Consider the following 10226-nt stretch of genomic DNA (forward strand, 5'->3'; position numbering starts at 1 on the left):
CAGTTCGAGACCCGGGTGCCGCATGACGGAGTGAGCTCCCGTCTCTAGGTCCAGCTCCTGCCAACCTAGCAGTTCGAAAGCAAGAAATTGCAAGTAGATAAATAGGTACCACTTCGGTGGGAACAGCGTTCCGTGCGCCTTGGCGTTTAGTCATGCCGGCCACATGACCACGGAAACATCTTCGGACAGCGCTGGCTCATCGGCTTGGAAACAGAGATGAGCACCGCAACCCTAGAGTCGGACTCGACCGACTTTCGAGCAAGGGAGACCTTTACCTTTAAATCGTGATTGCAAATGTTGGCCTTGCAAATGTAATTTTTAAGTAGTCTATTTGATGTGTTTAGTTCATGTTGTAGCCTGCCTCGAGCTTTGTAAGAAAGGAAAGGGAGCTGATAAACATTTTAAACAAGTGAAAATAATTTATTTATTCGTTTGATTTTTATCCCGCCCTCCCCGCCAAGGCAGGCTCAGGGCGGCTCACATAAAATAGCAGTAACTAAATAGGTACCGCTTCGGTGGGAATGTAACAGCATTCCGTGCACCTTGGTGTCCGGCCCCAGCTCCTGCCAACCTAGCAGTTCGAAAGCAAGAAATTGCAAGTAGATGAATAGGTACCGCTTCGGTGGGAAGGTAATGGCATTCCGTGCACCTTGGTGTTTAGTCATGCCGGCCACATGAACACGGAAACGTCTTCGGACAGCGCTGGCTCTTCGGCTTTGAAACGGAGATGAGCACCGCAACCCTAGAGTCGGACCCGACTGGCTTTCGAGCAAGGGAACCTTTACCTTTACCTAAATATAATACAATGTAAATATCAGCATAAAATACACATATGGTACAATTCATAAGTTGCAAAAGGATATGTGGATATGTGGCCGGCATGACTAGACGCCGAGGCGCACCGAACACTGTTACCTTTCCACCGAAAGTATTTAACTACTTGCAATTCCTTGCTTTCGAACTGCTAGGTTGGCAGGAGACGGGGCCGGAGACGGGAGCTCACTCCGTCATGCGGCACTTGGGTCTCGAACTGCTGAACTACCGACCTTCTGGTCTGCAGTTCAGCATCTTAACCACTTGAGCTGCCACAGCCCCCAGGAGAGGGAGTACCTCCCCTCAAATAAAGTTGTGGGCAGGTAACTTGAAGGAATGAGCAGCAAGGACTGCTCGATGTGGAACCTCCATGTTCAGAGGCAGTGAGCCTCTGAATCCCGGTGCCAGGAGTCAGCGTCAGAGGGAGGCCTTGGCTTCTGTGCCCTGCTTGTTGGACCTCCGGAAGAACTGATTAGCCTCAAGGACAGACTTACCAGCGACGTGGTACGGAAATTATGCTTTGCGTGTAGGGCTTGACTCATTTCATCCGTATAGCCAAGTAGTGGGAACTTTCTATAATAGGCTGCCTTCTTGTATCTGTGTGCTAATTCGCTGCCGATTCATAGGTCAAACCAACTGCCTTAATCCAATTTTAGCTATACTGATCACCCAGTTACTGGTGCGTCTTGACTCTTAACTAGCCGTTCCTGGCAACTACTCCCTCCCCCAACCCTCTATCTATGTAACGGTTGTGGAAGTCTGTTTCACTGTATCTGAGGAAGTGTGCACGCAGACGGAAGCACAGACCCAGAATTAAACTTGTTGGTCTTAAAGGTGCCGCTAGACTCAAACTTTGTTTTGTTTGGCGTCTGTGTGAGATGGGATGCTGGACTAAATGGACCACTGGTGTGATCCAGCAGGGCTCTTCTGGTGTTCTTATCAGGGGAAGGCCTCGGCCTCTCTGCCCTGCTGTTGGACCGCCAGAGGAACTGGCTGGCCCCTGGGTGAGACGGGAGGCTGGACTGATATTCTGATATTCGCCTCCCTGCCGTGTTGTTGGCCCTCCAGAGGAACTGGCTGGCCCCTGGGTGAGACGGGAGGCTGGACTGATATTCTGATATTCGCCTCCCTGCCGTGTTGTTGGCCCTCCAGAGGAACTGGCTGGCCCCTGGGTGAGACGGGAGGCTGGACTGATATTCTGATATTCGCCTCCCTGCCGTGTTGTTGGCCCTCCAGAGGAACTGGCTGGCCCCTGGGTGAGACGGGAGGCTGGACTGATATTCTGATATTCGCCTCCCTGCCGTGTTGTTGGCCCTCCAGAGGAACTGGCTGGCCCCTGGGTGAGACGGGAGGCTGGACTGATATTCTGATATTCGCCTCCCTGCCGTGTTGTTGGCCCTCCAGAGGAACTGGCTGGCCCCTGGGTGAGACGGGAGGCTGGACTGATATTCTGATATTCGCCTCCCTGCCGTGTTGTTGGCCCTCCAGAGGAACTGGCTGGCCCCTGTGTGAGACGGGAGGCTGGACTGATATTCTGATATTCGCCTCCCTGCCGTGTTGTTGGCCCTCCAGAGGAACTGGCTGGCCCCTGGGTGAGACGGGAGGCTGGACTGATATTCTGATATTCGCCTCCCTGCCGTGTTGTTGGCCCTCCAGAGGAACTGGCTGGCCCCTGGGTGAGACGGGAGGCTGGACTGATATTCTGATATTCGCCTCCCTGCCGTGTTGTTGGCCCTCCAGAGGAACTGGCTGGCCCCTGGGTGAGACGGGAGGCTGGACTGATATTCTGATATTCGCCTCCCTGCCGTGTTGTTGGCCCTCCAGAGGAACTGGCTGGCCCCTGGGTGAGACGGGAGGCTGGACTGATATTCTGATATTCGCCTCCCTGCCGTGTTGTTGGCCCTCCAGAGGAACTGGCTGGCCCCTGGGTGAGACGGGAGGCTGGACTGATATTCTGATATTCGCCTCCCTGCCGTGTTGTTGGCCCTCCAGAGGAACTGGCTGGCCCCTGGGTGAGACGGGAGGCTGGACTGATATTCTGATATTCGCCTCCCTGCCGTGTTGTTGGCCCTCCAGAGGAACTGGCTGGCCCCTGGGTGAGACGGGAGGCTGGACTGATATTCTGATATTCGCCTCCCTGCCGTGTTGTTGGCCCTCCAGAGGAACTGGCTGGCCCCTGGGTGAGACGGGAGGCTGGACTGATATTCTGATATTCGCCTCCCTGCCGTGTTGTTGGCCCTCCAGAGGAACTGGCTGGCCACCGTGTGGGGCGGGATGCTGGACCAGATGGACTCTCTTGGCTTGTAGAGGTTCCAGAGAAGTGTGAAAATCCCTCAGTGGGGGTTTCCTTCACAGAGTTGCACAGGAGAAATGGGGGGGGGGGACCTTGAGAAAGGTCTAGAGCTCATGGTTTTGTGTGTTGGGGATTCCAGATTCTGTCTTGGGCATCTTCAGTTACAGAAAGGGTCTCACCTACTGAGGCTAAGAAGAACCTTTCTCCGCCTGCGCCTCAGTAGAACCCTTGAAAATGGGCCCGGTTCCATATAAGGCAGCGTTGTGTGTGTTGTTTCTTCCCACCCCACCCAAGGAAACAAAAACGTGGAATGAAAGCCATGCCTAGAGGGCCCGCAGTGAATCTCCTGCGGCAGCTGTTCTCGTCCTGGGGGTGGTAGTTGCTAATAATGTTCAGGGTGTGTAAAATTGCTAAGGAATTGTAGTAAATGGAGACTGGAATGGGTTGGTTGGTCAGACAGAAGTGCTGGACAGTTGGGGAGGGGATAGAGATGGGCTTTGGTCACATTATGAGAAGACAGGAGTCACGGGAAAAGAGTCATAGAACCATCGATTTGTAAGGGACCTCCAGGGTCATCTAGTCCAACCCCCTGTATGATGTGGAAATTCACAAATACCTCCCCCACACCCCCAGTGACTGCTGTTCCACACGCAGAAGTTGACAAAAAAACTTCCAGGATCCCTGGCCAAACTGGCTTGGAGAAAAATCGCTTCCTGACCAATGATCCCTCTAAGCTGCGGAGTCTTGTGAGCAAACATTCTACTTTGTGAGCTACTGGGTATTAAAGTTGTGAGCAAACAATTTGTCTACTGCATAAGTTCGTTTGCTCTGAAGCCATCCTTCCTGAGCTAAGACAAAAATCTGTGAGCCAGAAGCTAAAAAAAAACTGTGAGCTAGCTCACACTAACTCAGCTTAGAGGGAACACTGTTCCTGACCCCCAAAGGGGCGATCAGCATTTCCCTGGGCGTGTAAGAAAGGGTAAGGTAAAGGTAAAGGTTCCCTTGCTCGAAAGCCATTCGAATCTGACTCTAGGGTTGCAATGCTCATCTCCGTTTCGAAGCTGAAGAGCCAGCGCTGTCTGAAGCCGTTTCTGTGGTCATGTGGCCGGCATGACTAAACACCAAGGTGCATAGAACGCTGTGACCTTCCCACCGAAGTGGTACCTATTTATCTACTTGCAATTTCTTGCTTTCGAACTGTTCGGTTTGCAGGAGCTGGAACTAGAGACGGGAGCTCACTCCGTCATGCGGCACACTCGGGTCTCGAACTGCTGAACTACCGACCTTCCACAGCCTGCAGTTCAGCGTCTTAACCACTTGAGCCACCGCAGCTCCTTAAGAAAGGGTGAGGAAGACAATAAGGCTAGGAAAAGTTGAAGCAGGCAGGAAAAGAGGAAGGCCCAACAAGAGAGGGACTGATTCTACCGAGGTGAGGGCCCTCGGTTTGTTGGTCTTAAAGCAAGGCTGTGAATGAGAGGATGTTTTGGAGGCCCGAAGCGAATTTACAGCCATCAGGCACATGGACTGTTCGGGAGACGCAGGGACGTGGCTTCTTCCTCCAGGAGCATTTGCAATGCTGATTTCACCCTCCCTCAATCTTGCCATTGTTCCAGCTCTGGGTACTACATATGGCTGATTGACAGCCCTGTGCCTCTCACCTGTTGCCCGGCAGCACCAGTAACAGCTGGTGGATAGATTGGGGCGGCCTTTCTTTCTTTATGACACTGCGCAGGCCGGGGTGTGTGGGCGACTCTCTGTTCCTGAAACAACACAGAAGGCCAGACAGAGTAAACCATGGGTGCTGTAATGGACGCAGGAAGCTGCCTTGTACTGAATGAGTCAGTTTGGCGTAGCGGTTAGGAGCGCGGACTCTAATTTGGGAGAACCGGGTTTTGATTCCCCACTCCTCCTCCACATGCAGCTGCTGGAGTGACCTTGGGTCAGTCACAAGTTCTCTCGGAGCAGTTCTCTCAAGGGCAGTCCTCGAAAGAGCTCTCTCAGCCCCACACACCTCACAGCCTGCAGTGTTCCCCGTAAGCTGAATTAGTGTGAGCTAGCTCACAGTTTCTTAGCCTCCGGCTCACACATTTTTTCCTTCGCACAGGAAGGAGGGCTCCAGAGCAGATAATTTATGCAGGAGCGAAATCGCTCATTCACAACTTTAATGTCCATAGCTCAGAAAGGAGAATTTTGGCTCACGAGACTCTGTGGCTTAGAGGGAGCACTGCTCACAGGGTGTCTGTTGTGGGGAGCGGAAAGGAGATTGTAAGCCGTTCTGAGACTCCTACGGGTAGTGAAGGGCGGGCTTCATTCATTCATTCAATTTATACCCTGCCGTTTCTGCCAAAGCAGGCTCAGGGTGGCTTACATAAAAATTAAAGTGCATAAAACAGCAGTTTAACAATCCAATCTCTTTTCTTCTTCTTCTGGGGCGTCCTGCTCAGGCGGAGGTCTTTCCCATCACCTCCTGCCTGGTCCTTTTAACTGGAGATGCTGGGGATTGAACCTGGGACCTTCTGCATGCCAAGCAGGGGCTCTGCCCCTGAGCCACGGCCCCTCTTAACAGCTCTCCAGGGTCTCTGGCTGAGGTCTTTCCCATCACCTCCTGCCTGGTCCTTTTTAACTGGAGGTGCCGGGGATTGAACCTGGGACCTCCTGCATGCCGAGCAGAGGCTCCACCACTGAGCCACAGCCTCTCCCCATATCTTCCAGAGTCTCTGGCAGAGGTCTTTAGTATCACCAGCTACCTGGTTAAAAGACTGGAGATTCTAGAGATTGAACCTGGGACCTTCTGCATGTCAAGCAGATGCTGTACCAATGAGCCACTGAGGTCTTTCCCATCATCTCCTGCCTGGTCCTTTTTAACTGGAGATGCCGGGGATGGAACCTGGGGCCTTCTGCGTGCCAAGCAGAGGCTCTTCCACTGAGCCACAGCCCTTCCCTGGAATGGAGGTGGAAGGGGAAATGTGTGGTTGGATACAGAGTGAGCCAAGGTGTTCTTGCGGGAGAACGGGCCCTGCCTCCCACCAAAGCAGCTTTCCAGTAGAAAGTTCGAACATTCTTCCCCTCCTGTCTTGTTTGCTTTTGGGTTATTACTTATTTATATATTTATTTTGTTTGTCCCCCCCCCTCTCTTCAAAAGGGACCCGAAGCAGCTTGCACTGTTCACCCCTCCATTTTGAGAGCCAGTTTGGTGTAGTGGTTAAACGCGCGGACTCTAATCTGGGAGAACCGGGTTTGATTCCCCACTCCTCCACGTGCAGCTGCTGGATGACCTTGGGTCAGTTGTGAGTTCTCTCAGAGCTGTTCTCTCAAGGGCAGTCCTCGAAAGAGCTCTCTCAGCCCCCCCCCCCGACCTCACAGGGTGTCTGTTGTGGGGAGGGGAAGGGAAAGGAGATTGTAGGCTGCTCTGGGACTGCCTTGGGTAGTGAAAGGCGGGGTATAAATCCAATCTCTCTATCATTCTATCCTCACAAGAAGTGGGGTTGAGTGAGTGGGACTGGCCCAAGGTGACCCAGCGAGCTTCCATGGCGCAAGTGGGGATTCGAACCCGGCTCTCCCAGATACTAGTCCGACACTCTTAACCGCTAGATGTAACCCAGCGGCTTTCAGACGCCGACTCCAGCCTTAAAGAACTTACCAGCCTCATTCCTGCAGGCTTTCAAAGGGGAGAAGTACATGTGGTGGTTCTAGGCTAACGGGTTGACTTCACCCCGTAAGTCCCTCTGCCGTCGTGCAAGGTGCTGTCTGTTGGCTCACTCTTGCTCTCTCTCTCTCTGTCTTCGCCTTTGCACGTTTCTCCTCCTCAGGGGTCATTTCCTGCAGGAGCGCACAGGAGCAGAGCTCCGGCAGTAAAGAGCCCAGGGGGCGGGCACATGCAACAAGCCCCACCCCCTGCTCCCAGCAGCCCTCAGTCAGAGCAAGAAGCAGCCAGGTAAGCTGCAGAGCCCCCCACCCCTGGCCTCCCAGTCCAAAACAGTCCAGTGGCACCTTTAAGACCAGGTTTTATTCAGGGACAAGCTCTCCCTCCTCTGCGAGGACAGATCTGCACGTTCCCCCGACCCCCAATAGCTAGCAACCCAAAACAGTCCCGTGGAGCCTGAGCGGTGGGTGTTGCCTTCTGACACACTTCCGGTGGTGTCAGAGGGTGTGGCATATGCAAATAGGTTATGCTAATGAGTTATGCTAATGAGCTCCTGCACCTTTTTTTCTATGAAATGACCCCTGGTCCTGTCAGAGCTGTTCTTGAAAAAGAGCCGTTTCTGTCTGAGCTCTCTCAGCCCCGCTTGCCTCAAAGGGTGTCTGTTGTGGGGAGGGGAAGGGAAAGGAGTTTGTAAGCCGCTCTGAGACTCCTTCGGCTAGTGAATGGCGGGGTATAAATCCAATCTCTTTTCTTCTTCTTCCCTCTAAACTGGAGTCTTGTGAGCAAAAATTCTACTTTGTGAGCGACCGGCGTTAAAATTGTGAGCCATTTGACTACTGAATTAAATTAGTTTGCTCCGGAGCCATCCTTCCTGAGCTAAGGCAAAAATGTGTGAGCCGGAGGCTGAAAAACCAACTCAGCTTAGAGGGAACACTAGTTAGGGTGTTTCTGGATGAGGTGGAATTTGGCATTTGCAGGGCAGGTTAAGAGCTTGGGAGGGGCGCATGGAGCCAGCCATGCTGTCTGAAAAGTGGATTGGCGCTGCGGCCAAGAGACAGCCTTCTATCAGCTGCATCGGTTTGCCAGCTCTCTCCTTCCTCAGACTCAGCCGATGCTCTGCGCTTTTATGACTTTGCATTGAATTACTGTAATGTCGTCATGGTGTGCTTTTGTTGGCCTTTAAATGGTTTTTTAAATCTGCGTGTTTTGGTTCGTTGGCCGCCTCCGTGGCCCCTGTGAGCAATGCTCCCTCTAAGCTGTGGAGTCTTGTGAGCAAGAATTCTCCTTTGTGAGCTACTGGCATTAAAGTTGTGAGCAAGTTGATTTGACTACTGCATAAATTAGTTTGCTCTGGAGCCCTCCTTCCTGAGCTAAGACAAAAATGTGTGAGCCGGAGGCTAAAAACCTGTGAGCTAGCTAACACTAACTCAGCTTAGAGGGAATACTGCCTGTGAGGGCCCTGAAAGGTGCAGTAGACACTTTTTGAAAAAACAAGATAAATAATATTGTGCTCTCCCCACTGGACTTCCCTCAAGGGCAACCCAGAAACTGCAGCCGGTCCACGTGTAAGTCCAAACGCGCCACGCCTCTCTTATAAAAGCTTGCCAGTTCGTTTCCATGTCCAGGTTAAGGTGCTGGTTCTGATCTTTAAAGCCCGTTTGGTGTAGTGGTTAAGAGCACAGACTCTAATCTGGGAGAACCGGGTTTGATTCCCCACTCTTCCACAGGCAGCTGCCGGTGTAACCGTGGGTCAGTCACAAGTTCTTTCAGAGATGTTCTCTCAAGGGCAGTTCTCGAGAGAGCTCTCTCACCCGACCTCTCTGATGCCGCCTCCTGACTCTGGGATTCTCTGTATTAGTGCCTCTGACTGTGGAGGTTCTATTTTGTTCTGGATCTTTTTAAATTAAGAAAAAAGAAAGCCAGCGTGGCATAACGGTTAAAGGGTTGGACGAGGCTCCGAGAGACTCAGGGTCGAATTGCCACTCATGCCATGGAAGATTGTCGGGTCATTTTGGGCTGGGCACATGCTCTCAACCTAACCTACCCCACAGGGTTGTTGTGAGGATAAAAAGAGGAGTGGAGAATGGGATATAAAGTGGGATATAAATACAGGAAATGAAATATATATTTTTAGCCGCTACGAGGCTCAAAGAAAGGCGGAATATAAGCACTTTAATAAATAAATAAGATATCTGGTGGGCAATGTTCCCTCTAAGCTGTGGAGTCTTGTGAGCAAAAATTCTACTTTGTGAGCTACTGGTAGTAAAGTTGTGAGCAAGAGATTTGGCTACTCTATACATTAGACTGCTCTGGAGCCCCATCCTCCGTGAGCTTAGACAAAAATGTGTGATCCAGAGACTAAAAAGCTGTGAGCTAGCTCACACTCACTCAGCTTAGAGGGAACTCTGCTGGTGGTGGGTGGAGGGCCTGGTCCTGCACACAGGAAATGTGTCTGCGGGGCAAGCCGGCTGTGAGCTATGCAAATGAGAGTTTCGTAGGGGAGGCTGCTGTTCATTTGCATGCCGGGATGTATGTAGCCTTTAAATATGAAAGTAACCACTTTCCTCCTGCGTGCTCCTCTCCCCCTCCCGATCCCTACATTGTGGCCTCTGCCTGTTTCCAGGCTCAGCAGTGAGGGGGCAGCCGTGGCTCCGTGGCAGAGCCTCTGCTTGGCATGCAGAAGGTCCCAGGTTCAATCCCCGGCACCTCCAGTTAAAAGGACCAGGCAGGAGGTGATGGGAAAGACCTCCGCCTGACACCCTGGAGAGCTGCAAAGAGGAGCTGTGGCTCAGTGGCAGAGCCTCTGCTTGGCATGCAGGAGGTCCCAGGTTCAATCCCCGGCATCTCTGGTTAAAAGGACCAGGCAGGAGGTGACGTGAAAGACCTCTGCCTCAGTCCCTGGAGAACCGCTGCCAATCTGGGAGGGGCCGTGGATCAATAGTAGCGCATCTGCTTGGCACGCGGAAGGTCCCAGTTTCAATCCCCAACATCTCCAGTTAAAGGATGACGTGGTGGGTGATGTGAAAGCCATTCAACAGATGCAGTATCACAGTATACAATATACAGAAAGCAAGCAAGCACTGTACAAATAACGCAGACCACAAGTGCTAAAAAAAGTCATGCAAAAAGAGTAAGTTTATATGACAAGAATATTACAGGGGACCATATGTATCAGTCAAACCGAATTACATCGTATAACGTACAGGTCCATGACTAGCGCAAGTCCATAAATGGTACACAGACAAGGACGAAGACTCCGGATTGTGATGTTTGTTTCGGTAGCTCTTCTTCAAGAAGTTCACACTACTTCATGAAGTACTCATAATGTACAGAAGACTTTAAAATGGTGTATGTAGGAGGAGCCTCTTGCTCAGAGTGAAAGAGGAGAGTGCAAAAGTGGGCTTGAAGCTCAACATCAAAAAAACTAAGATCATGGCATCCGGCCCCATCACTCCTTGGCAAATAGAAGGGGAAGTC

The sequence above is a fragment of the Gekko japonicus genome, unplaced genomic scaffold (genome assembly GCF_001447785.1).
Source record: "Gekko japonicus isolate JY-2015 unplaced genomic scaffold, Gekko_japonicus_V1.1 scaffold4956, whole genome shotgun sequence".
NCBI classification, from domain to species: Eukaryota; Metazoa; Chordata; class Lepidosauria; order Squamata; family Gekkonidae; genus Gekko; species Gekko japonicus.